The 24,417-nt window shown below is 44.4% G+C and overlaps 1 protein-coding gene across 2 annotated transcripts in view; it reads left to right on the top strand.

The window, feature by feature from the left end:
• Nucleotides 1-304: 304 nt before the first annotated feature.
• The window catches only part of B3GALT1 (beta-1,3-galactosyltransferase 1), a 402,849-nt gene continuing 378,736 nt past the window's right edge, over nt 305-24,417 (top strand). For both annotated transcript variants that reach the window (XR_012220340.1, XM_073545794.1), the window contains exon 1: nt 305-644. The gene's annotated coding sequence lies outside the window, so the exon portion shown is untranslated. The remainder of the gene's footprint in view (nt 645-24,417) is intronic.

Raw genomic sequence — 24,417 nt, forward strand, 5'->3', positions numbered from 1 at the left:
GCTGCGCTGAAAAGCCAAATTCACAGCAAAGTATACAGTACATTAAGTGACTAATCTGTAGTATTGTTTGTGGCTTTTATTTTTTAAAAGTCCTGGAAAACCAACAGCTGCTGCACAACCTCTTGGGGAATCATTCGTATTCTATTCTCACGCCTTGCTGTAAGTTTTTTTGCCTATACTTTAACATTGAATCTGAAACCTACAGGTTATGACAGCCTGGAGGTATACACTAGGTGGGAGTGTGATTTCTGTATGAATAGCTGCCACCTACTCCTCCTGCTCTCTCCATCTGTGCACTTGGTGTAACCTCTCACTATACAGGCAGTGCCCCCCAGCCTGGGATCAGGAGGGGCTTGTGACACCAGGGGTACTGACTTGCCAGGATCCAGTTTCTCTTTTTTGCACTGACTCTGGGCGTGTGTGGATGGTAATGGAAGGCTGGGCTTGTGTGCAATGAAGGCAGCCACTGCCTGGCAAGGGAGGCCCCTTCTCATTGCTGCTCCCTCTGCCTCTTGCAGCTGCAGGCAGCAGCATCACTTGCATGTGGATATCAAGCTCTGTGTTTCCAAAGGCTGCTGGTGACAACAAACCTCTGCAGTGATTTCTCTCAGGACCTACAAAAAAGGCTCCATCCTGCCCTGATGGTATGTGCTGCTGCCAGCTTTGTTTTCTTATTATGTACCCAAGTGCTCCAGCAAATGTCTGGAGAAAGGATGCAGCATCCTGGTGGGAGCTGCTACATTCTGCTCTCTGCATCCCTCCACTTGCTCTCTCTCTCTCTCTTTTCCTCTGGTCCTTCTCTAGCTAATAATGTCACAGGCACAGAGCTGCTACCATTACAGATTTTTCTAGGCTGGTGACATTAATCAGAAAATGGTAGCTGCTATGCCTTCAGTGCATCCCATCAACTCTGATTTGCTTCCTTGCAATACCATGTGTGTGGATCACTCAGTGTTTCTTCAGGGGACTGAGGCTTTAGTTTGCAGGCCCCTTATTATGTTAAAGATATATATTTATCAAAGCACATGGAAGGATGAGAATTATTATACCCATGTAATAATATTAGGAGAGCAATTTCCAGATCTGGTGGCCAATGACATAGAAGTTGTGGCTGTTTGTAAAGGTTGTTGCAATTTTTCAGTGTTTGTTGTGACTTTATAGAATGTTGCATTTGTTTGATAAATATGAAACAAACACAAGATAGATGGATGGATAGTGATATATAGTATATATATATGGATGAATAGATGGATAGTGAGATAGATAGATGGATGGATACATGGATATTAGTCACCATTGCTCTCCACTGATACAATGACAGGCTGATATTATGTTACCTCTCTCTCTAAGAATGTTTGGACATCAAAGAGGAGCTCTGTCATGAGAAGTCTGATTGTGTGCCATGCTATACAATACTGCTGTGAAAAAATAATAATAATAATAATGAAAAATAAATTGTTATATCATATGAAGTTGAGGTCTTCCTTGAAAGTTTAGACTTGTTTTTGGAGGGGGGTAGGTGGCGAAGCTGAATAACTTAGATTGGAATATGTTTGTGGTTTTTTTTGTTTGTTCTTTGATTGTTTTTTTGCTGTTTTTTTTATTTTTTTAGAAATAGTGGCAAATATACGGTGTGTGTATATACATATATATATATATATATATAAAAATATTGTAATGAAATCATAACTAATTATCAATGAATAAAATATTAGTGTGACCAGAATAATGATGATGATAATGCAAAAATAATAGTAAAATATAATGATCATCATGGTTAAATGCTCACGAAACTGTAGAATGAGAGAATATGTTGGTGCTTTATGAAATAACTGGAGGCGGTTTCATCGTATTCATACTTAGTGTGATATTAACCCATGGAGGGAAGATCGCCGCTTAATCACTGATATATTAGTTGTACACTGGAAATCGATAGATGGGAGATGTTTTGCTGTAAATTTGTTGTTATTCGTGTTTGTCTGTGCATGTTTGTGTGTATAGAGCCCAATAATTGCCCTATATGACTTGTGCATAGTGGACTGGTTTCTCTTGTGTATGATGATAGTCAATTGTCAAAGTGTTATAATAATAATCTTTATTTATATAGCGCCAACATATTCCGCAGCGCTTTACAGTTTAAGCACTATAAGAGTGTATGCTTGTCAGTAATGTTATAATTGGTTGAGTAAAGATATATATCTAGAACTGGATGGATAAAGGTCAGAGGGGTGAGAATTCCTTTGCCTGCAGTGCACTAATCAGTTTGTATTAGGAGATCTGACTTATATAGTACATTGCTGCTGAGGCTTACGGTTCATACCATAAATTATACTAAGTGTACGGTACAGTTTATACACATAGAATGTTCAGTTATATTATGAAATTATGTAATATATATACATCATGTGTGCGTGCGTGTAATCTATATTTATTTTAGGAATGTGTGACCTATACATTCGAGGTGTAAAGAGAAAGTGAGCTGGCTGAGAAAGCTGGAAGTGACCATCTGTACCGACGACGCTTACAGACCATGCTGTCACTTCTAGATCTGCTGCCAGTTGTGAGACTTAATACCAATGAGAGTGGCTAATACTGTAAATGCCCCTTCTGGCCGGATTATTACATGTTAAGAATCTTAGTGATAATGTCAGATAGGACATACGCCTCATATCACTTGTATGACTTGGAACATGATTGAAAAGTGTCGTCTATCAAATATTGTGTTGGAATTTAGTGGCCTAGTGCATTGGTCATATGGGATGGATAGATATAGATATTAAGATAGAGAATAATACAGGAGCCTCTGTAAGTTTATACTGCATTACTGCTATATAGAATACTACCTATTGAACCCGTTCTATGCCTGAGTGGAGAGCATTTATATTGGTACATTTACTGCGCCATTTCTTAAGACACTGCGTCTGCAAATTCACATAGAGTTTCTTCAATAAAATGGCATTGGATAGCGCGGTATGCGCATGCGCTGACTTCGGTGCCATTTTATTGAAGTATTGTACTAGAAAATTAAAGGGACTTAACTGACGCTCCTTCTACATTGAGGCCGACCGCCAGTCATGGCCGAGGGCGCGGTAACATGTGTGGTTCTGTATTCTCAGAGCAATGACTCAACCCACGGCACCCTCGATCCCATGACTAAAGCCTAATGCTGGCGGGGAGAATAAAGTTAATTTTCTCCCCACTGCATTCGGCTCCATTATAATAATGCAGTATAATAATGCTGTTAACCTGCAGATTATCAGCATATCTATAGTCTAACAGTGTTATTTCTGGTGACAGGTTCCCTATAACATAGCACAAAAATGTACCAGCGTAGAACGGGTTCAATAGCTAATCCGTACATATGGTCTCCCATCCTTGCATATGGTCCCCCATCCTTGCATATGGTCGCCCATTCTAACATATGGTCTCCCATCCTTGCATATGGTCCCCCATCCTTGCATATGGTCGCCCATTCTTACATATGGTCTCCCATCCTTGGATATGGTCCCCAATCCTTGCATATGGTCTCCCATCCTTGCATATGGTCCCGCATCCTTGCATATGGTCCCCCATCCTTGCATATGGTCGCCCATTCTTACATATGGTCTCCCATCCTTGCATATGGTCCCCCATCCTTGCATATGGTCCCCCATCCTTGCATATGGTCCCCCATCCTTGCATATGGTTCCCCATCATTCTATATGGTTAATCATCCTGGTATATGGTCCCCTATCCTGGTATGTGGTCCCCCATCCTGGTATATGATCCCCCATCCTTGCATATGGTCCCCCATCCTTATATAAGTCAACCATCCAGCCTGCGCTTCCATTGTTCCATACATACAAAAAAAACCCTCCTACTTGCCTTTCCCTCACTCCCCTGCAGCGCATCGTCTGCGTTAAATATTTAAATAAAATGGCGCAGGAGAGCACAGTATGCACAGGCGCCGACTCTGGAGCCACACTCCTCCTCCCACCTATCCTCATGGCACCATAGATAGGCCCTGTCTCCGGAGCTACACTCCTCCTCCAGTCTCATCCTCCTCGCTGCCATCTCTGTAAGGGAGGGACCGGTCTGTAATCGTGACCCAAATAACCGCAATATCTAGGTCCAGTTCTTCCCCTATAGAAAATTGTACTTTTCTCTCCGGCATACCTGTATCTCCAGATTCAGCTTCCTGTGGCCACTTCCCAGGCAACGACGGTCTCTCTTTCAGATGACCCCCAACAATGAAGACACAGTCTAAGTTAATTTTAACACTTTCTTTACTGAGTTCTTCACATGTTACATCCACAGTTGGTACATCATGACATTTACTGGTTTCCTCATCTTTCCCTTTCTGGCTGTCGCTTCTGTGCAGTACACGCCTGGACCAGACTGTCCTAGACTGCTCCCCAGTTCCTTCCTGGCCTGAACTCTCCATGATGACAATTCCTTCTGCCTGTTTCACCCCAGACTCGAAATCATCACCAGGTTTGGTTGCTTCTGGTAAAGCATCCGGCCCATCTGTACCTATTTCGTTGAAGCTCCAACTTCTTTCATCTCAGCTGTCCAACTGACTCCTGCCCTAAAAGCATCTGCCCAGGTGATAAGTCACCACATCTTTCCTTTCCTGCACTGGCCCACTGCTATGACACACAGTGGCTGTGGGTAATGTGGGCTATAGAGTTGGAACGTTGCATGGTTGCCAAGCTGTCCGGGCCTATAGCCCATGTGGACACTAGGGCACCCTGTCCCCGTCTGACCTAACTTCCTACAAGCTCCCCCTTACTACCCGGCAGCCCCTCCTCCAATTAACCCTCTATAAACATCCTATCAGCTATACCTTTAAGGCCCACTAGTATTCCCCCCATCTAGTGGCCCGCAACAGAACTACACTTACCCATAACTATATAAACTACACTGCTCAAAAAAATAAAGGGAACACTAAAATACCACATCCTAGATATCTCTGAATGAAATATTCCAGTTGCAAATTTGTATTCATTGCATAGTGGAATGTGTTCAGAAGAATAAAACATAGCAATTATCAATGTAAATCAAAATGAATATCCAATGGAGGTTTGGATTTGGAATGATACTCAAAATCAAAGTGGAAAATCAAATTACAGGCTGATCCTTCTTCAGTGGAAATGCCTCATGACAAGGAAAAAATGCTCAGTATTGTGTGTGGCCTTTACGTGCCTGTATGACCTCCCTACTGTACAACACCTGGGCATGCTCCTGATGACGTGGCGGATGGACTCCTGAGACCTGGACCTCCCAGACCCAGACCTGGACTAAGGCATCCGCCAACTCCTGGACAGTCTGTGGTTCAATGTGACGTTGGTGGATGGAGCGAGATATGATGTCCCAGATGTGCTTGTGTACTGGCCTGTCTCCTGATAGTGCCTCCAGTCTCTGGACACTACGCTGACAGACACAGAAACCTTCTTGCCACGGCCCCCATTGATGTGCCATCCTGGATGAGCTGCACTACCTGAGCCACTTGTGTGGGTTGTAGAGTCCGTCTCATGCTACCACAAGTATGAAAGCACAACAAACATTCAAAAGTGACCAAAGCATCAGCCGGAAAGCATTGGTACTGAGATGTGGTCTGTGGTCCACACCTGCACCTCCTTTATTGAGGGTGTCTTGATAATTGGCAATAATATCCATCTGTTGTCTATGCCATTTGCACAACAGCATGTGAAATTGATTGTCAAACAGTGTTGCTTCCTAAGTGGACGGTTTGATTTCACAGAAGTTTGATTTACTTGGAGTTATATTCTGTTGTTTAAGTGTTCCCTTTATTTTTTTGAGCAGTGTATATACTATAGTGCCCTCCTCTAATGTCCCCCGAAAAAGGATGCACTGAATTACCCTAACTGTACATAAACATTAATCACACATATTATATCAAAGGAACATAAGGCAATATAAAAACAGTCCTCTACAGAATGGTAACACAGATATACTTGTGACAATACCATAAAAGATGAGTGATAATATATATTTTTATGTAGCAGTACCGCAGGCATTTATCAAAAACATTATCAATTAGCAATATATACATATTAACATTCAAAGGGGCAATCCTAGGAAGGGAAGCAAGAAAGACATCATATCTCACTCCCTTACATCTCCAGACACTGGACCGCTGGTGTATTAACGCTGGATGCCCCCTTTTGACTCCGGTCATACTGCGCAGTCACAGTCTATACCTGCTTCGGACAGAAGGACGCATCTAGCGTTATATTATAGATATTTATCTAATGACTGTTACAAATTGACCAATTCATGTGTGCACACCAGCCATGACCTTTCTGTGGTGAGCCCCATAACCTAATATTTATCACACTGGTGACCCGATTCTAACGCATCGGGTATTCTAGAATATGGCCAGCGGGAGACCGACGTTCAAAAGATGGTCCAGGACGATCCACCACGATCGGCGATCTCACAGAGGGGGCCTGGTCGCTGCTGCGTGTCACACTGAGGCTAAGTACCCACGTTGCAGAAATGCTGTGGAAATTTCCGCAGCATTTCCGCGACTCCCTCCGCGGGAATTCGCATGCGTTTTCCCGCAGAAAACATGCGTTTTTCAAATGATTTCCGCATGCGGAATTCAAGCATATCCCAAAAAATTTCAAGCATCACTTGGAATGTGATTGACAGGTTGGTCACACTTGTCAAGCATAGTGTTTGACAATTGTGATCAACTTTTATACTATTGATGATGCCTATGCAGCATTAATAGTAAAAGATAGAATGTAAAAAATACTACCGACATCTTTCGGTCCCAGTAATGCTTAGCGCGAAGGACCGGAGATGACGTCACTCTCACGAGAGGGCGACATCATCAGCGGTTTTTCGCGCAAAGCTTTACTTGGGAACGGAAGATTTCGGGCCCATGGTGAGAGGAGGGAAAGAGTCCGAGGGCTGTCGGAAGGTGAGTATATCACTATTTTTTATTTTAATTCTATTTTTTACAGGTTTATGGTACCCAGGGCCTGGAGGAGAGTCTCCTCTCCTCCGGACCCTGGGTACCGGCTAGCGCCGGTCATCGCCCGGCTGCATCGCCAATGACCTCTGTGCGGCAGGAGATGACCCGTGGCAACCGTCGGGAGATCAGCGGCTAGTGCCGCAGATCTGCCGGTGGTAGCGGTGGCGTGCGTCGTTCGAATTCCGCGCCAATTCACGGCTGGACTGCGCCTGTCGCTGATTGGTCGCGCCCAGCCGGCCGTGACCAATCACCGACGCGGGATTTCCATTACAAACAGAAAGACAGACAGACAGAATTTGACGATTATATAGTAGACTAGCTGCTGACCCGATTCTAAAGCTTCGGGTACTCTAGAATATGGCCAGCGGCAGATTAAAATAAAAAATGAGATATACTTACCATCCGACTGCCCCCGGAATCTGGCCCTCCTCTACACGCAGCCGGCATCTTCCGTTCCCAGTACTGCTTTGCGCCAAAGACCTCTGCTGACGTCCTCTCGCGAGAGCGCGACGTCATCAGCGGTATTTCGCGCAAAGCAGTACTTGGAACGGAAGATGCCGGCAGTGTGGAGAGGAGGGACAGATTCCGGGGGCCGTCAGAAGGTGAGTAGATCACTATTTTTTATTCTAATTCTATTTTTTACACGTTTATGGTACCGAGGGTCCGAAGGAGTCTCTTCTCCTCCGGACCCTGGGTACCGGCTAGCGCCGGGCATCTCCGGCTGCGTCGCCGTTGACTCCCGTGCGCCCGGAGATGACCCGCGGCAACCGTCGGCACGGTAACGGTGGCGTGCGTCCTGCTAATTGCAGACTGCACCTGCGCCTGTTGCTGATTGGTTGCGGCCTGGCGGCTGCAACCAATCAGCGCAGCGGGATTTTTGTTACAGACAGACATGATAAGGCAAGCAAAACCAAAGGAAAAAACAATGTGTGTATATACCCTAATAAATAAATAAGTAAAAAAGCAAGTGCATTAAATAACATAGGGTACTTGGTAAACACTGTTTTGATCAAAAAAGTATAAAGCTGTCCCACCACGGCAAGGTGTACCCATTTGAGACAGTAACTACACTAACGGTAAAACCAACTTAGTGTAAATTGTGGCAGAGTCTCTGGGTCCCAACCAATCAGCGCAGCGGGATTTCGGTTACAGACAGACATGATAAGGAGTTTATATATATAGACTAGATGGTGGCCCGATTCTAACGCATCGGGTATTCTAGAATATATATGCAGTTTATTTTTGAAGATTTAATAATAATGCAATAATGCACCCCCCAGTCCTGATATGTATGTTCTCTCACCCCAATCCTGATGTGTATGGTTCTCTCATCCCCAATCCTGATGTGCATGCTACCCCTCAACCCCCTATCCTGGTATGCATGGTCCCCTGACCCCCCAATCATGAAATGCATGGTCCTCTCAGCCCCCCAATCCTGGTATGCATGGTCCTCTCACCTCTCTTTCCTGGTATGCATGGTCTTCTTACTCCCCTTTTGGGGTATGCATGGTCCCCTCACCCTCCAATCCTGGAATGCATGGTCCTCTCACCCCCCAATCCTGGTATGCATGGTCCTCTCACCCCTCTTTCCTGGTATGCATGGTCCTCCCCACCCCCCTTTCGGGGTATGCATGTTCCCCTCACCCCCCTTTCTTGGTATGCATGGTCCTCTCACACCCCAATCCTGGTATGTATGGTCCTCTTACCCTCCTTTTGGGGTATGCATGGTCCTCTCACCCTCCAATCCTGGAATGCATGGTCCTCTCACCCCCCAATCCTGGTATGCATGATCCCCTCACCCCCCTATCCTGGTATGCATGGTCCCTTCACCCCCCTTTCTTGGTATGCATGGTCCCCTCACCCCCCTTTCTTGGTATGCATGGTCCTCTCACACCCCAATCCTGGTATGTATGGTCCTCTTACCCTCCTTTTGGGGTATGCATGGTCCCCTCACCCCCCAGTTCTGGTATACATGGTCCTCTCACCCACCACTCCTGTTATGCATGGTCCCCTCACCCCCTTATCCTGGTATGCATGGTCCCCTCACCCCCCTTTCTTGGTATGCATGGTCCTCTCACATCCCAATCCTGGTATGTATGCTCACCATCACCCCCTTTCCTGGTATGCATGGTCCCCTCACCCCCCAATCCTGGTATGCATGGTATCCTCACCCCCCTTTCCTGGTATGCATGGTCCCCTCACCCCCCTTTCCTGATATGCATGGTCCCCTCACCCCCCCAATCCTGGTATGCATGGTCCTCTTACCCCCCTTTTGGGGTATGCATGGTCCCCTCACCCCCCAATCCTGGTATGCATGGTCCCCTCACCCCCTATCCTGGTATGCATGGTCCCCTCACCGCCCTTTCCTGGTATGCATGGTCCCCTCACCCCCCTTTCCTGGTATGCATGGTCCCCTCACCCCCCTTTCCATGTAGCCGCGACCAATCAGCGTCGTGGCCCTCTGTCCATGACCAATCAGCAACGCGGCCCTATAGCCGCGACTAATCACTGCCGCGGCCCTGTACAAAAATAATATTAAAAAATAAAGAAAAGTTATTCTCACCTTCCGACAGCCTCCTGTCTTCTTTCCACGCGCCCGGCCTCGCGTTCCCAGTAATGTTTTGCGGCTTAGACCGCTGATGATGTCGGTCTTCTTTCTCGCTCTCGCGAGAGTGACGTCATCAGCGGTCTGAGCCGCAAAGCACTACTGGGAAAGTGAGGCCGGGCGCGTGGAAAGAAGACAGGAGGCCGTCGGAAGGTGAGAATAACTTTTTTTTATTTTAATTCTCTTTTTTACAGATTAAGGCCTGCACCAATGAACAGCAGGTGCAGCTTACCGTTACAAACAGCTGCTCCTGTCGCTGATTGGTTGCGGCCTGGCGGGGGCCTGGCGGCTGGGACCAATCAGCGGCCCCCGATTTCAGTTACAGACAGACACGATAAGGCGTTTATATATATATATATATATATATACACTCACTGGCCACATTATTAGGTACACCATGCTAGTAAGGGGTTGGACCCCCTTTTGCCTTCAGAACTGCCTCAATTCTTCGTGGCAGAGATTCAACAAGGTGCTGGAAGCATTCCTCAGAGATTTTGGACCATATTGACATGATGGCATCACACAGTTGGCGCAGATTTGTCGGCTGCACATCCCTGATGCGAATCTCCCGTTCCACCACATCCCAAAGATGCTCTATTGGATTGAGATCTGGTGACTGAGGAGGCCATTTGAGTACAGTAAACTCATTGTCATGTTCAAGAAACCAATCTGAGATGATTCGAGCTTTATGACATGGCGCATTATCCTGCTGAAAGTAGCCATCAGATGTTGGGTACATTGTGGTCATAAAGGGATGGACATGGTCAGCAACAATACTCAGGTAGGCTGTGGCGTTGCAACGATGCTCAATTGGTACCAAGGGGCCCAAAGAGTGCCCAGAAAAAATTCCCCACACCATGACACCACCACCACCAGCCTGAACCGTTGATACAAGGCAGGATGGATCCATGCTTTCATGTTGTTTACGCCAAATTCTGACCCTACCATCCCAATGTCGCAGCAGAAATCGAGACTCATCAGACCAGGCAACGTTTTTCCAATCTTCTACTGTCCAATTTCGATGAGCTTGTGCAAATTGTAGCCTCAGTTTCCTGTTCTTAGCTGAGAGGAGTGGTACCCAGTGTGGTCTTCTGCTGCTGTAGCCCATCTGCCTCAAAGTTCGACGCACTGTGCGTTCAGAGATGCTCTTCTGCCTACCTTGGTTGTAACGGGTGGCAATTTGAGTCACTGTTGCCTTTCTATCAGCTCGAACCAGTCTGCCCATTCTCCTCTGACCTCTGGCATCAACATGGCATTTCCGGCCACAGAACTGCCGCTCACTGGATTTTTTTTCTTTTTCGGACCATTCTCTGTAAACCCTAGAGAGGGTTGTGCGTGAAAATCCCAGTAGATCAGCAGTTTCTGAAATACTCAGACCAGCCCTTCTGGCACCAACAATCATGCCACGTTCAAAGGCACTCAAATCACCTTTCTTCCCCATACTGATGCTCGGTTTGAACTGCAGGAGATTGTCTTGACCATGTCTACATGCCTAAATGCACTGAGTTGCCGCCATGTGATTGGCTGATTAGAAATTAAGTCTTAACACACAGTTGGACAGGTGTACCTAATAAAGTGGCCAGTGAGTGTATATATATATATATAGATATTCCTCTCTCTGTCTAAATGCCTACAGATATAAAAGGCAGGTAGGATCCAGCACTAAGCCTTAGGCCACGTTCACACATTCAGTATTTTACCTCAGTATTTGTAAGCCATAACCAGGAGTCGGTGATAATTTTACCGATGTAAACTACTGACCGAATACTGATAGTGTGAACATGGCCTTATGCTGACGGGAAGAGGAGTGATCAGCCAAGTATGGAGGAAATCACTATCACCAACAGGGTACTGCAAAATATACAGAGTATAGAGAGGCTGCTGTATTCCATGGTTTGTATATTATGCAATTGTAGCAGATTGCACCTGTTCACACCTGCGTTATGTAGATAGTATAATAGATAGATGATAGATAGATGATAGATAGATAATAGATTGATAGATGATACATGATAGATAATAGATAGGTAGGTGATAGATAGATGCATAAATAGATACATAGATAGATGATAGATAGATAATAGATAGATAATAGATAGATAATAGATAGATAGATATGAGATAGATAGATAGATGATAGATAGATCTACTCTTCGAGTTAAAAAAAAAGCAAAGAAAGTGGACAGCGCTCAATTGCACAATAGCAGATTCCTTGCAGAAACATTGTGTATTTATTATCCCATGTGAACGGGTAACAGAGGGGGGAGGAATTCAACCTGTCACCTTGCACCTATAACTGCACTTTTGCTGCTTTAATTTTTGTTTATTATTTTATTCTAGATAGAAGATGGATGGATGGATATGGGATAGATGGATGGATATTGGATGGATAGATGGATATGGGATAGATGGCTAGATAATACATAATGGATAGATATGGGATAGATCATGATAGATAATTTAGATGATAGATCGATATGTGTGTAACACAGGTGATCAGATCTGACTGTGGAATTTTGAGGACTCGTATACACCAGTGGAATATTGATTGTGAAAGGCGACACTGACTGGAATCCATGTCTGACACCTATGGAAATAGGATTTTTGCTCACTGAAGCATTTAATGAGGACAAGAGGATAAGTGGTAGGACGTTCACTCGTCATTTTGGAACAATGCTGTTGTTTACACACTGGTTTCTGAGTGTTGTCACCTGTCTGTCAGTGACGAGCAGCTGCAATGTTTGCATTGAAAAAACAAAACGGTACGCTTTCACCTATGCATAAAAACACAGTATACCTTGCAACTCTAATGCATTAGTTCGAAAGGTGTTATTCATTCTGAAGGTACCTAGCTTCAAGCTATCTACAGTGTAATATAATATACTGTATAATATAATGTGGGCAGAGGTGGGACAGGACACGTGTCACGGAAATTTCCGCTCATCAATTTCATGAGTGGCGGCGTTCCTTGTGCCATATGTCTTACTCCAGTTCCGAACTGGAGTTAGATTTGTGGTGCCACACACACGGAGACACATGGTTCTTTTTAAGACACACTGGATTCATTATTTCAGTCATGGGGGTGGCGCTGGTTCAGTCCCCACTCTGAATATAGAGCGACACTGACTGACAGCCAGCCTTAATGCTGAGCTGCTATCAGTCAGTGTCGAGGGTGCGGTTACAGCCGCTGCGCTCTTTAGGCCGGGGTCACACTGGCGAGGAATACGGACGAGTGAGAGGCGCTAAAAGCACGCATTACACACGGACCAATGATTCTCTATGGGGCAGCTCCCATCAGCCGTATATTTCTCATCTGTATTCTACGGTCCGTGCCAATCGCAGCATGCTGCTATTGTCAGCGTACTACGCCCGTAATACGACAATGCAAGTCTATGGGTGCGCAAAAAATACGCATTACACACAGACCACAAATGTGACTTGCGAGAAATACGCACCAGGTGTCTTTTAGAAAAGCCGGCAATTCAGTGCGTGATACAGTAAAATCACACTGACAGGTTTAATAAAGAAAGAAAGAATAGATATAGACACATAGAATACATATATATATATACATACAAGTCATTGTGACAAACATATATATATATATATTTATATTTCCCAGAGTTCTTCATAGCAGAATAGCCGCTAATTAAATTGCCGGCTTCTATGAAATCATTCCCCAACCCGACATGAAATGACACATGGTTTACATTCAGTAAAGCATTTCATTTCAAGTTTTTTTTATATGTCCTTGACTAATAATTAGATGAGGGTTTGTGTGCAAAATTTGGGAGTTGTAGTTGTTATTTTAAGGGGTTAATTCGTTGTTAAACAATGCGTGGGCTTCCCATTGCCCTATTTTGGTGGTGAGTGGGTTAATCTAACAAAGCGTTAATGTCACCATTCGATTGTAAGGTGACATTAACCCTTTGTTAGATTAACCCATTCGCCACCACTACAGGACAATGGGAAGCCCACGCATTTTTCAACAAGGAATTAACCCCTTAAAATAACAACTACAACTCCCAAATTTTGCACACATACCCTCATCTAATTATTAGTCAGGGACATATAAAAAAACTTGAAATGAAATGGTTTACTGAATGTAAACCATGTGTCATTTCATGTCGGGTTGGGGAATGATTTCATAGAAGCCGGCAAATTAATTAGCGGCTATTCTGCTATGAAGAACTCTGTGAAATATAAATATATGTATATATATATATATATATATATATATATATATATATATATGTGTTTATCACAATGACATGTATGTATGTATATATATATATATATATATATATATATATGTATTCTATGTGTCTATATCTATTCTTTCGTTTGTGTTATAAAACCTGTCATAGGTCTCCATTATATGTCCATTTTGCAAGGCGGCGAGAAAATCTCAGCATACGGATTCAATACGGATGCCATACGGATGGCATACGGATGCAGACATGCGCAAAATACGCGACCACACCTTGCTTACGGATGACATACGGAGCACTATTTAGGGGTCATTCGTCTGTATTACGCCTGTAAACTACGGACCGTATTTTGCTTCGGTTAGTGTGACCCCGGCCTAACTCAGAGAGGTGACAGAAGCCGCTCCTGCGCTGCCCCCACGACTGAAACCCCAACAATGCCAGGGGGAATAAAATCCATTTCCTCTCAGCAGCGAGGCTCAAATCTTCCCAGATAATGAATGTTATTTTGTTCATGATTTATTTCTGTTCTGTTTCCTTATTGCTAGTGTTTTGTAAACTTTTGAATTTCTTGCATTCCAAGTTGAAAGATTTGTGTTGTTCCCCTTTTGGTCTCTACCCCTAATTTATAGGTTTCCTTAGTCCTGAGTGCCAAGCACCATCCTAATTGGTTGATTTCATGTGCAGACATTTTGCATTACGGAAAGAAAAAATCAATATGAATGAAAAATGTCTAAATGATGAGTTCTGAAAATACCTTTTATTTTGATAAAATCGTAATAATTCATTGATAAAAAGGGAGGAGATTGATTAGAAGATTTTTTTAAAAAATCCTGACTGCAGTTCCTATGCAGATCAATGTGTTTCCATGGTTACAGACTACAAATAATGTATTTTGTAGTCTGATTCTTTAGTGATTCATCCCATTCCTCACATCTGTTACCTAATTCTTGCTGAATGAACAGTATGTTGGCGAGAGGTTACGCTAAGAGTATGACAGCAGGATCAGAATAAATAAGATTTGTTTGTAGCCGGTAGGGGCCAATAGCTCGAAACACCGTGTCTGCAAATTGAGATTCTGATTTGGCTTTTATCCTAAGTCATATTACAAGACTCGTTAAAGGGTTGATTGTGACTTGTAGGATCGCTACTACCAACAGGTGGCGCTATAGAGTTCAAATCCTCTTCCTCTCTGAAGAGGCAATTTGCATAAAAGCGCCAGGGAGTCTCATTGCTAGAGATCTAAACTATTAGAACCGATATTTAGGGCGAGATATCTGAAACCGCCCGATTTAGCTGCAATTCCAACACAAAGGAAATGATGTTTTAAATGGAATCTGTCACTAAGTTTTTGATATGTAATCTGAGAGCAGCATGATGTAGGGGCAGAGACCCTGATTCCTGCTATGTGTCACTAAGGGTATGTGCACATGTTAAGTATTCGGTGCGGAACTTTCTGCACCATTTCTGCGCCTTAGCAGGAAAAACGCAGCTGCAAAAAATGTGTGTTTTTTCCCACATTTTCAACATTTGTTTTTGTTGCAGATTTTTGCCTACGCATCACTATGGGTGAAATCTACAGTAAAAATGTGAATTGAATTGACACGCTGCGGATTTAAAACTGCACCAAATCTGCAAGTCAAAAATAAGTAGCATGAGGCTTCAGGATACTCATTTACTTTGCTGGCATCAGGAAACCCTTCAGGTTTCAAGTGACAAATCTGCAACGTGGGCACAGGCCCCTACTAGACTGTGTGCTGGTCATTCAATATAATAAGGTTTATCAACAGGAGATTATCACTACAGGTCAAGGTGTCTCGTGCGTCGTAGTCAACTGCTCTGTATAACCCTGTCCCCACCACTAATTGTCAGCTTTCTGTCTATGCACAGGGGCGGGGTTATACAGAGCTCAGCATTCAGAGCTCTGCTAGACCTGCAGCAGATAAAACAGTGATTGTATCAAAATAACAGCATGCAGACCAGACCAATATCCTGCTACTCTCAGATAACATAGGGAAAAACTACTGATAGATTCCCTTTAAAGCACTACTCCAGCTTGTTTTTTTCATTTATTGCAGCACTGGAGTGGTGCCACTAATGTAAGGCTTCTACATTTAGTCTTTTACTCACCAGCTGCCGGCTTATTCCGTTCCCGTTGTTGCTCCAGTTGGTCTTCAGCAGTTTTTCACCTGCTGAATGTTTCTGGTGAGTCAGAAGTTGCGATCACAAGGTGGTGCCACAGAACTGGATCGGTGTCTGGAAGACCTGAAGACAATGGGGGGTGAGTATAATATTAAAAGGGTTTTCCCATGTACAAAGTTAATTTTAAAGTTCATGATCATGGAATAATAATAAGTTCCACAATTGAATGTGTTTAAAAAAAAATGTTCCTGATCTGTGTAATGGCTGTGTCTTACCGCACAGGAGCATGGTCTGATCATACCATATCTGAACAGTGGAGGAAGAAAAAGAGAGTATACAGACAGGACAGCACGGGATCGATCACAGCTGATTGTGTTTGTGAGGTAAAGCATTTCCTTGCCTGTTTTTAAAAAATGCTTTACCTCAAAGAAAGAATCATTTGTGATCCCCTGCTGTCCTGTCTGTTTACTCTTTTGCTTCCTCCCCTGCCCAGGTGCTGTGGTATGATCAGATCATGCTCCTGCACGGTCAGACACAGCCATTACACAGTACACAGCAGGGGCGTATTTATGAGATTATCTCGGCACAGGAACATTTTATTTAAACACATCCAATTGTGGAAATTATTATTCCGAGATCTATTGATTAAAATGAACTTTTGTTAGTGGGACAACCCCTTTTGGTGCAGGGATCTTCCGTCAGTAACCACTTTAGGTGCAGGGATCTTCCATCAATATCACCACTCCAGGGCTGCAAAAAAGAATAAAAATATTGGGGTGGTATTTTTAAATGATTCTCATTGGAATCAACATTCTGTCCTTGACACATCGGGTCCACTCCACCAGACCAAAGGCATTTCTTGTAGCCACTTTTGCTAATAGACAAGGGGTCCTCCATATCAATAAATTCAGACTTCTCCAATATATTGGTAGGTGGGTTTGCCAAATCGGACAACTTCTTAAAGTGCAACTTCTTGGAAGAATGAAAATTGTGCTACGAAATCTTCGTTATGGGAACTGTGTGAACCCCGTTTCTGCCATATCCTAGGAATACTCTGGTCTTCAGGATCCTGCAAAACTCTTTTGTTTCGTATGTGAGCAAAACAATGCAGCATTCTAATATTTCCTTATAGATAACACTTTCTAACTATTTCTTCACTGCCTATTACATCCAGTAATCTGTAAGAAGAGCAGTGATCTGATCTGATATGTTTTGCATCGACACCCACTCGGATTTGCACAGTTGTTCGCAGAAGCTTCAGAAATCATTGGTCTGTAGGTGGGATTCTGTTTCTCTTAGCAAACACATCTAATAATAGCGCGCCTTCTTCTTCTTCTTCACATCACTCTAGAACGGATCCAATATCTGACAACAGCTCGGAGAAAGATCTGCCGTATAAGAAATCATCACATGCCATTTATTTCAATGGGTCCCTGAAGGAAACTCTACATTATAACCGGACCCCGCACCAGATATTGGACAATAACGCGGAATGAGTATTGGTGCAGCTTTTTTTTGCAGGAGGCTGCGCGACACATTTAATCAGTTTTTATTACAGTGGATGAGATTAGTGTTGGTAATGGCAGTGAGCTCGTTGGAGGGGTTCGCTTTGGCGAATAGTTATATAGGACCTGTCAGAGACACCGCACTACACTTGCTCATAGAGCCAGTGCGCGTGTCCTGAGTACAGAAGCAGTGCTAAAAGATACCTATAGAGACGGGCAGCAGAGGTGACCATGCGTGTTTCAGGCTAATAGTGTCAGGGTCCAGTCAGCGCTGGAAGGTAAAGAGGCATAGGACCTGCGGACACTGAAACTGAATAATCTGCACGGGACCTATGGTCATGTGACTGCAAGGGGGCGGGGCTTAGCGTCCTGTATTCAGATAGGACAGGACACCATACAACAACTCAGAGTCAGGCAAAACAGAGGTCACAGCAATACGGGCAAACGAGGTACAGGAGGGACAAACAGACGGGTAGTCAGACAGAGCCAAAGGTCATACACAAGAGGGCGACGTGGTACCAAGGGGACAAGCAGAGAGGAGTCGAGTCACAAGCAGAGAGTCATACACGAGAGGTAGCGCAGTACAAGAGGGGCAGGCAGAACTCGTAACAGGGACAGAACCAGATCACAACCGAACAAGCAAGCAAGATATCAGGCACAAGGCACACGTATACAAGAGGTCACTTAACTCAGCCGAGGGCAGGAGTATAACTGACACCGGACCCAGGTCCAGTGAGCACTAAATAGCCTCCTGCTGCCAGAGAGAGGCAGCACAATTAACCCATAGTCTAACCAGGACAGGTCAAAGCGAAATCCCGTCCTGGATCATGACAGGATTATTCTCTAGATATAGGGTTTTTTTCTACTGATCTACATGATCTTCAATTTAAAGGGGTCAACTCATTATATCTGTCCGAGGTTTTGCATGGCGGTCTTTCAAATGACTGGACTCCGTTGTACTGTAATAAACAGATTTAGGTGCGCTTTCCAATATGGCAAATGGACAGATGCTGTCTGATGATACAACCATCTTGGCACCAGTTTCATATTACAAACTGCAGATCTTATTAACTAGATTTCGGACACCTCATGAGGCTAGTGTACTTACTTAGGAAATCTATGTTAACGCCTTTCCGACATTGGACATAATAATACGCCCACGTCGGAATCCCTCCCTTTGATGTGGGCTCAGCGTCGGAGCCCACATCTTTCCCAGCATATGTCAGCTGTTTTGATGTCAGTGAGGCTGAATGAATGAGTGGAGAATTAATAAATTATCTATTTCAATCTATACATGGAGGATTATACAGTCATTGTAACTTAGATTTCAAAGTAAGTACACCAGCTTCATCAGGTCTAAGTGATTGCTTTTTAGAATGTGTACAGTTTCCGCTGTGAAATCTGGTGACAGATCTGCTTTAAGACCAGACATCTGTCATATAATACTTGAGGGAAACGTGTTATTCATTTTTAGAAGATTGAAGTGGCTCTGTCACCAGATTTTCATGATTTAAAACTACTTGTACTATTATATAGATCTGTTAGAAACTGATGAGACTGGTGAACTTCCTTTGAAAATTCAAGTTACAACAGCTGTACAATCCTTTTCTAATGAATCCCTCTTGTTCATAATGTAAAGCAGATCTCTCACCATACTTCATAACACTTTAACTGCATAAATTATTAAATAGATCCCTCAAATCTGACATGGCTGGTGTACTTACTTTGCAAATCCATACAGGCTATGGCCACTCAATTTTGGAGTCCTACAACATTGATCTACAGTATAAACTGTTCATAGATCTTATTATTCATTTTTAGAACATTAAAGCAAATCTGTCACCAGATTTCAGTATACAAACTGTATACCGTGCATTTTTTTACAAAATCTCTCAGACCTGTTGAGCCTGGTGTATTTAATATGAAAAAATCCCACAAGCACTCTGTTATTAAAATTAGCATTTTATGAATTTCTCTCTAGCTAAACCCATAATATGCTTTTTTTTAATATCAGGCGAGAAAAGTTTTAGAAAATATTTACACAGTTATTCTGTTATCGATTTTCAAAGTAAGTACACCAGCCTCGTCAGTTTTAATAGTTATTTTAACCCCTTCAAGACAGCCAATACGTATATTTACTGACCTGAGATATAAGGGAATATCATCCTCATACAGGTGACAATCCAGCAGCTGTCGGCTGTCCACTATATCTGACAACTTGCTGTTTCACAAATGATCGGTGTTGGCACCGTCCATATCTGTTTAACCCCTTAGTTGCTGCTGTCAAAAGTGACTACATCAAATAAATGGTTAATAGATTGTGGGGGCTTGCACTTTAATCTAATTGACACACCGAGGTCATGATTGTGTGGTCCTGATGTTTACCATAGCAGTTCATGGCCAAAGAGCGGCCTAAGGCTACGTGCACACGCTGCGGATTGCTCTGCGGATTTGGCCGCGCGGATTTTGTAAAATCCGCAGGTAAATCTGCAGGTCAAAAGACCTGCGGTTTTATCTGTGGATTAGCCTGCGGTTTTTCATCTCCACAATGGAGGAGATGGAAAACCGCAGCGGAATCCGCAGAAAGAATTGACATGTCACTTCTTTCTGCGGTTTTGAAACCGCAGGAAAACCGCGCGGAAAAATCCGCACCGTCTGCACTGCGGTTTTTAATATCCAAAGGATATTATGGTACTGTACACCGCAGCAAAAACTGCTGCGGATCCGCAGCGGCCAAATCCGCAGCGGCCAACCCCAGCAGAATCCGCAGCGTGTGCACACACTGTTAGAGTCTCCTGGCTATAGCGGTCAGTTCAGAAGTTAGCAACATTTAGGTGGTAAACAAACACTTTTTCATTCCGGCTATACCACTTTGTATTAATTTCTGAAAATCACCTGAAGGGTTAATAAACTGCCTGAAAGCAGTTTTCAATATGTCAAGGGGGTGCAGTTTTTAAAATGGTATCATGTTTGGGGTTTTCCAATGTATAGCACCCCTAAAGTCACTTCAAACTTGGATAGGTCCCTCAAAAAAATAAATTTTGTAAATTTCCTTGAAAAAATGAAAAAGTACTGCTACATTTTTAAACCTCCTAAAAGGCTAACAAAATAAATTATCATTTTAGAAATGGTTCTGATGTAAGGCAGACATGTGGGAAATGTTATTTATTAATATTTTTCTGTGGTATGACTATCTGGATTAAAGGGATAATCATTCAAAGTTTGAAAATTGCAATTATTTTTACATTTTTGTCAAGTTTCTGATATTTTTTATAAATAAACACAAAATATATCAATCTAAATTTACCACTATCATAAATTATAATGTGTCACGAAAAAACAGTCTCAAAATCAATGGGATTTGTTGAAGCGTTCCAGATGTATGACCACATAAAGTGACATTGGTCAGAATTTTAAAAATTGGCCCTATCACGAAGTAAATAATGAATTAACTTTTTTTTATATCACGAATGTGGTGACAAATCTGCTTTAGACAAATTAGAATTGTTACATTTTTTTCATTAGCGTTGTACTTCATGGAATTAATTTCTGGGGGGGAAAAAATGAAATCGATAAGCATCCATGCTCTCGTCAAAAAATGTTCTTATGGTGTTGCATTGTGTAGAAATTGAAGTTTACATCGTTATTTAAATTAAAGAAAGAAAAAAGTCACGACCTTCCAATTATATATCTGAGGTCTGCGCAATTATTTTTTCCAGTCACATGCTGCCGTGACCGTACACTGTGCCCCTCCAATGCTGACACGTGAAATATATGTGACAGGTCAGGACTTCATGATGACCTTTCTCCAAATGTGAATCCTATTTATACAAAAAGTGACCTTGTGACTATTGTAAGAAGTTGTCATGATCCATGCTGGATCATGACTTATATAAAGCACAGGTAACCTTTTTTTTCCCCCTAAGCTGTGTTTAAGGTGTTTTTGCCCCCGGTGGCCATTAGGATTATTGCACTGTGTGTCGTTTGTTCTAAGTTTTCCCCCTGGTGGTGGTGAGCGTCATTGCACTCTAGTTTCTTTTGTTTAGTGTGCACATGATTATAATGCAGGTGTGATTGCTGTCTCTGCTATAAAAGGGTCACAGGTGTTGCAATCAGTGTTGGTGATAGTGTTCATTTCAACCATCCTTGGTGGAGGAAGGAGCTGGAGAGCAGCTCTGATAGAGCCTGGTGTGAAAGGAGTCATAGGGGATTTCCTTAGCTCTGACAGAGCTTGGTGGCAGCGATTCAGGAGGAGAGATGCATGCTGGTGGTGGACTCTGTTGCCAGGAGCAAGTGCAACAGAGTAAAGCTAAGTTGTGTTTCCCCGTTTGTGTTTTCTCCTTAGTGTGTATTAGTACAGCGGTGGGGCCAGTGCCTGCGCCACCTAGCTCCCTAGCAAGGGATAGGTGTAGGGTGTGCTAGGGCGACAGGTTCGTGATCGGCGCCCGGTGCGGAACCGGCATAGGGAACATTAGGAGTGGTAGGGACACTGACCCAGGGGAGTGCAGGAGGTCTTCACGTCCCCATTCCCTATTGCAGGGCCCACCGTTGTAACTGTTTTCCCTACCCCTTGTCTTGTTGTTTTAGTTACCGGCCTGCGAGCCGTGTCACACAGGACAGTATCATATGCCGCGTCCTGTTGTTTTAGTTACTGGCCTGCGAGCCATGTCACACAGGACGGGTCCACGTGACATTTATCGCCAACCACAACTTTTTTTTCTACTGAGCCATGGACCGAGTTCAGACCTTTGCCCAAATGCTGCAGACCCTTACTGATGAGATTAGGGGGCTGCGCGGTGAGTTGGTGCAGCAACTGCAGCAGTTGATGGGCTTTGGGGGCTTGGTTCAGAGACAGGCTCAGCCAGAACCCAAGATATCCCTCCCTGACAGATTTTCTGGAGGGAGAGATCAATTCTTGGTGTTTCAAAAAGCCTGTAAATTGTATTTCAGGCTGCGCCCTCGTTCATCAGGGAGTGAAGAGCAACGGGTGGGAATCATTATGTCCCTTCTTGAAGGGGATCCCCAATCCTGGGCCTTCTTCCTACCAGACGATTCTCCATCTTTAGAGTCCGTGGACGAGTTCTTTGCAGCTTTGGCGCTTGTTTATGGGGATCCTGATGGCGTCGCCCTGGCGGAGTCTCAAATCCGTAGGTGTAAACAAGGAGCCCGGGTTGCTGAGGAGTGCTGCTCAGAGTTTAGGAGATGGGCCACTAATACTCAGTGGAATGACCCTGCACTTAGGAGTCAATTTTCGCAGGGTTTGTCTCCAAAGTTGCAGGATACTCTGGTGCAGTACGCCGCTCCCAGGTCGCTGGAGGCCGCCATGTCCCTTGCCATCCGGGTGGATAGACGCTTTAGGGAAAGACATATACAAAAAGTGCCCCCTGATGTCCTCACTAGGGAGGAGGACCCACCAGTGAGGACGGAGGAACCCAGGCAGCCCGGTGTTGTTGATACAAAAAAGGGTGTGTCTGCGGCTCGTCGTGGTAGGGGGTATGCTTTTCCTGTGGGAAGCCTGGCCATTTTATGAGAGCCTGCCCAGTTCATGCCAAGTCTCCTGACGAACCCATGCAAGTAGGAGGAGCTAGTTTGTATGGAGCTGCCTACGGTTCGGGGAGTGGTGTCGGCATGTTTGTACTGTGGGCAGACTGGTCATGTCCTGAAGGCTTACCCATTGCACGCCAAATTATCTGTGCCATCTGAGAAGCCGCATTCCCCTGGTCGCTTGGAGGGAGGCGACCAGGGAGTATACATTTCCTCCATTTTGCCCTCCCAAAGTACCATGTCAGCAGAGGTCTTGGCTGGCGGCGTACCGGAGGTAAAAGATTGGCAGGCGAGGGAAGTAGCCAGCTTGGGGCACTCGTGTGTGGGCTGCTGCCTAGGAACTACTGTCTCTGCCGTCTCTCTTCAACAGACCCCTTCCTCTCCAGTGAGGGCAGCAGATGTGCTGCAGGAGAGTAGGGGCAAGTCTCAACCCTCACCATTGGCCAACCCTGGGAGGCGCAGACCTCATGGTGGAAGGGGTTGGAGGGTGGTGTACCCCTTGGTGAGGTGCGGGGTGTGAGTGTGGAGACACAGGGGGACGCCTCTGTTGTCAATCCCAGAAAGAGTTCTCCAAGTGGTGACAAACGAATGAGTGGCAATAAACTTTCAGGTCCGGAGCTGTGTGTGAACGAGCGTGTATGGGTGGCCACCAAAAAACATCCAGTGGAAGTGTGTTGTGGAGTTCTACCAGCCCATACCAAACATACACAACACGTTCCCCAGGTCAGAGATGTGTGTTGCCTCCAGAACATACGTTGCCAATACCAGCGGGCTCGTTTGTCATAAACCTGAGGTGCAGGTAGTTGTAGGGGTGAACTCTGGATCTGGGCGTCCCCGCTGTAGGTGGTTCCCTGATGGGGAGCAGTCTTGAGGGTCCAGAGGCCCCTCATTAAGGGGAGGGTACTGTCATCATCCATGCTGGATCATGACTTATATAAAGCACAGGTAACCTTTTTTTTTCCCCTAAGCTGTGCGTAAGGTGTTTTTGCACCCGGTGGCCATTAGGATTATTGCACTGTGTGTCGTTTGTTCTAAGTTTTCCCCTCGGTGGTGGTGAGCATCATTGCACTCTAGTTTCTTTTGTTTAGTGCACATGATTGTAATGCAGGTGTGATTGCTGGCTCTCCTATAAAAGAGTCACAGGTGTTGCAATCAGTGTTGGTGATAGTGTTCATTTCAACCATCCTTGGTGGAGGAAGGAGCTGGAGAGCAGCTCTGATAGAGCCTGGTGTGAAAGGAGTCATAGGGGATTTCCTTAGCTCTGACAGAGCTTGGTGGCAGCGATTGAGGAGGAGAGATGCATGCTGGTGGACTCTGTTGCCAGGAGCAAGTGCAACAGAGTAAAACTAAGTTGTGTTTCCCCGTTTGTGTTTTCTCCTTAGTGTGTATTAGTACAGCGGTGGGGCCAGTGCCTGCGCCACCCAGCTC

Source organism: Dendrobates tinctorius, unplaced genomic scaffold (genome assembly GCF_039654945.1).
Source record: "Dendrobates tinctorius isolate UK_male_01 unplaced genomic scaffold, ASM3965494v1 ptg000143l, whole genome shotgun sequence".
NCBI classification, from domain to species: domain Eukaryota; kingdom Metazoa; phylum Chordata; class Amphibia; order Anura; family Dendrobatidae; genus Dendrobates; species Dendrobates tinctorius.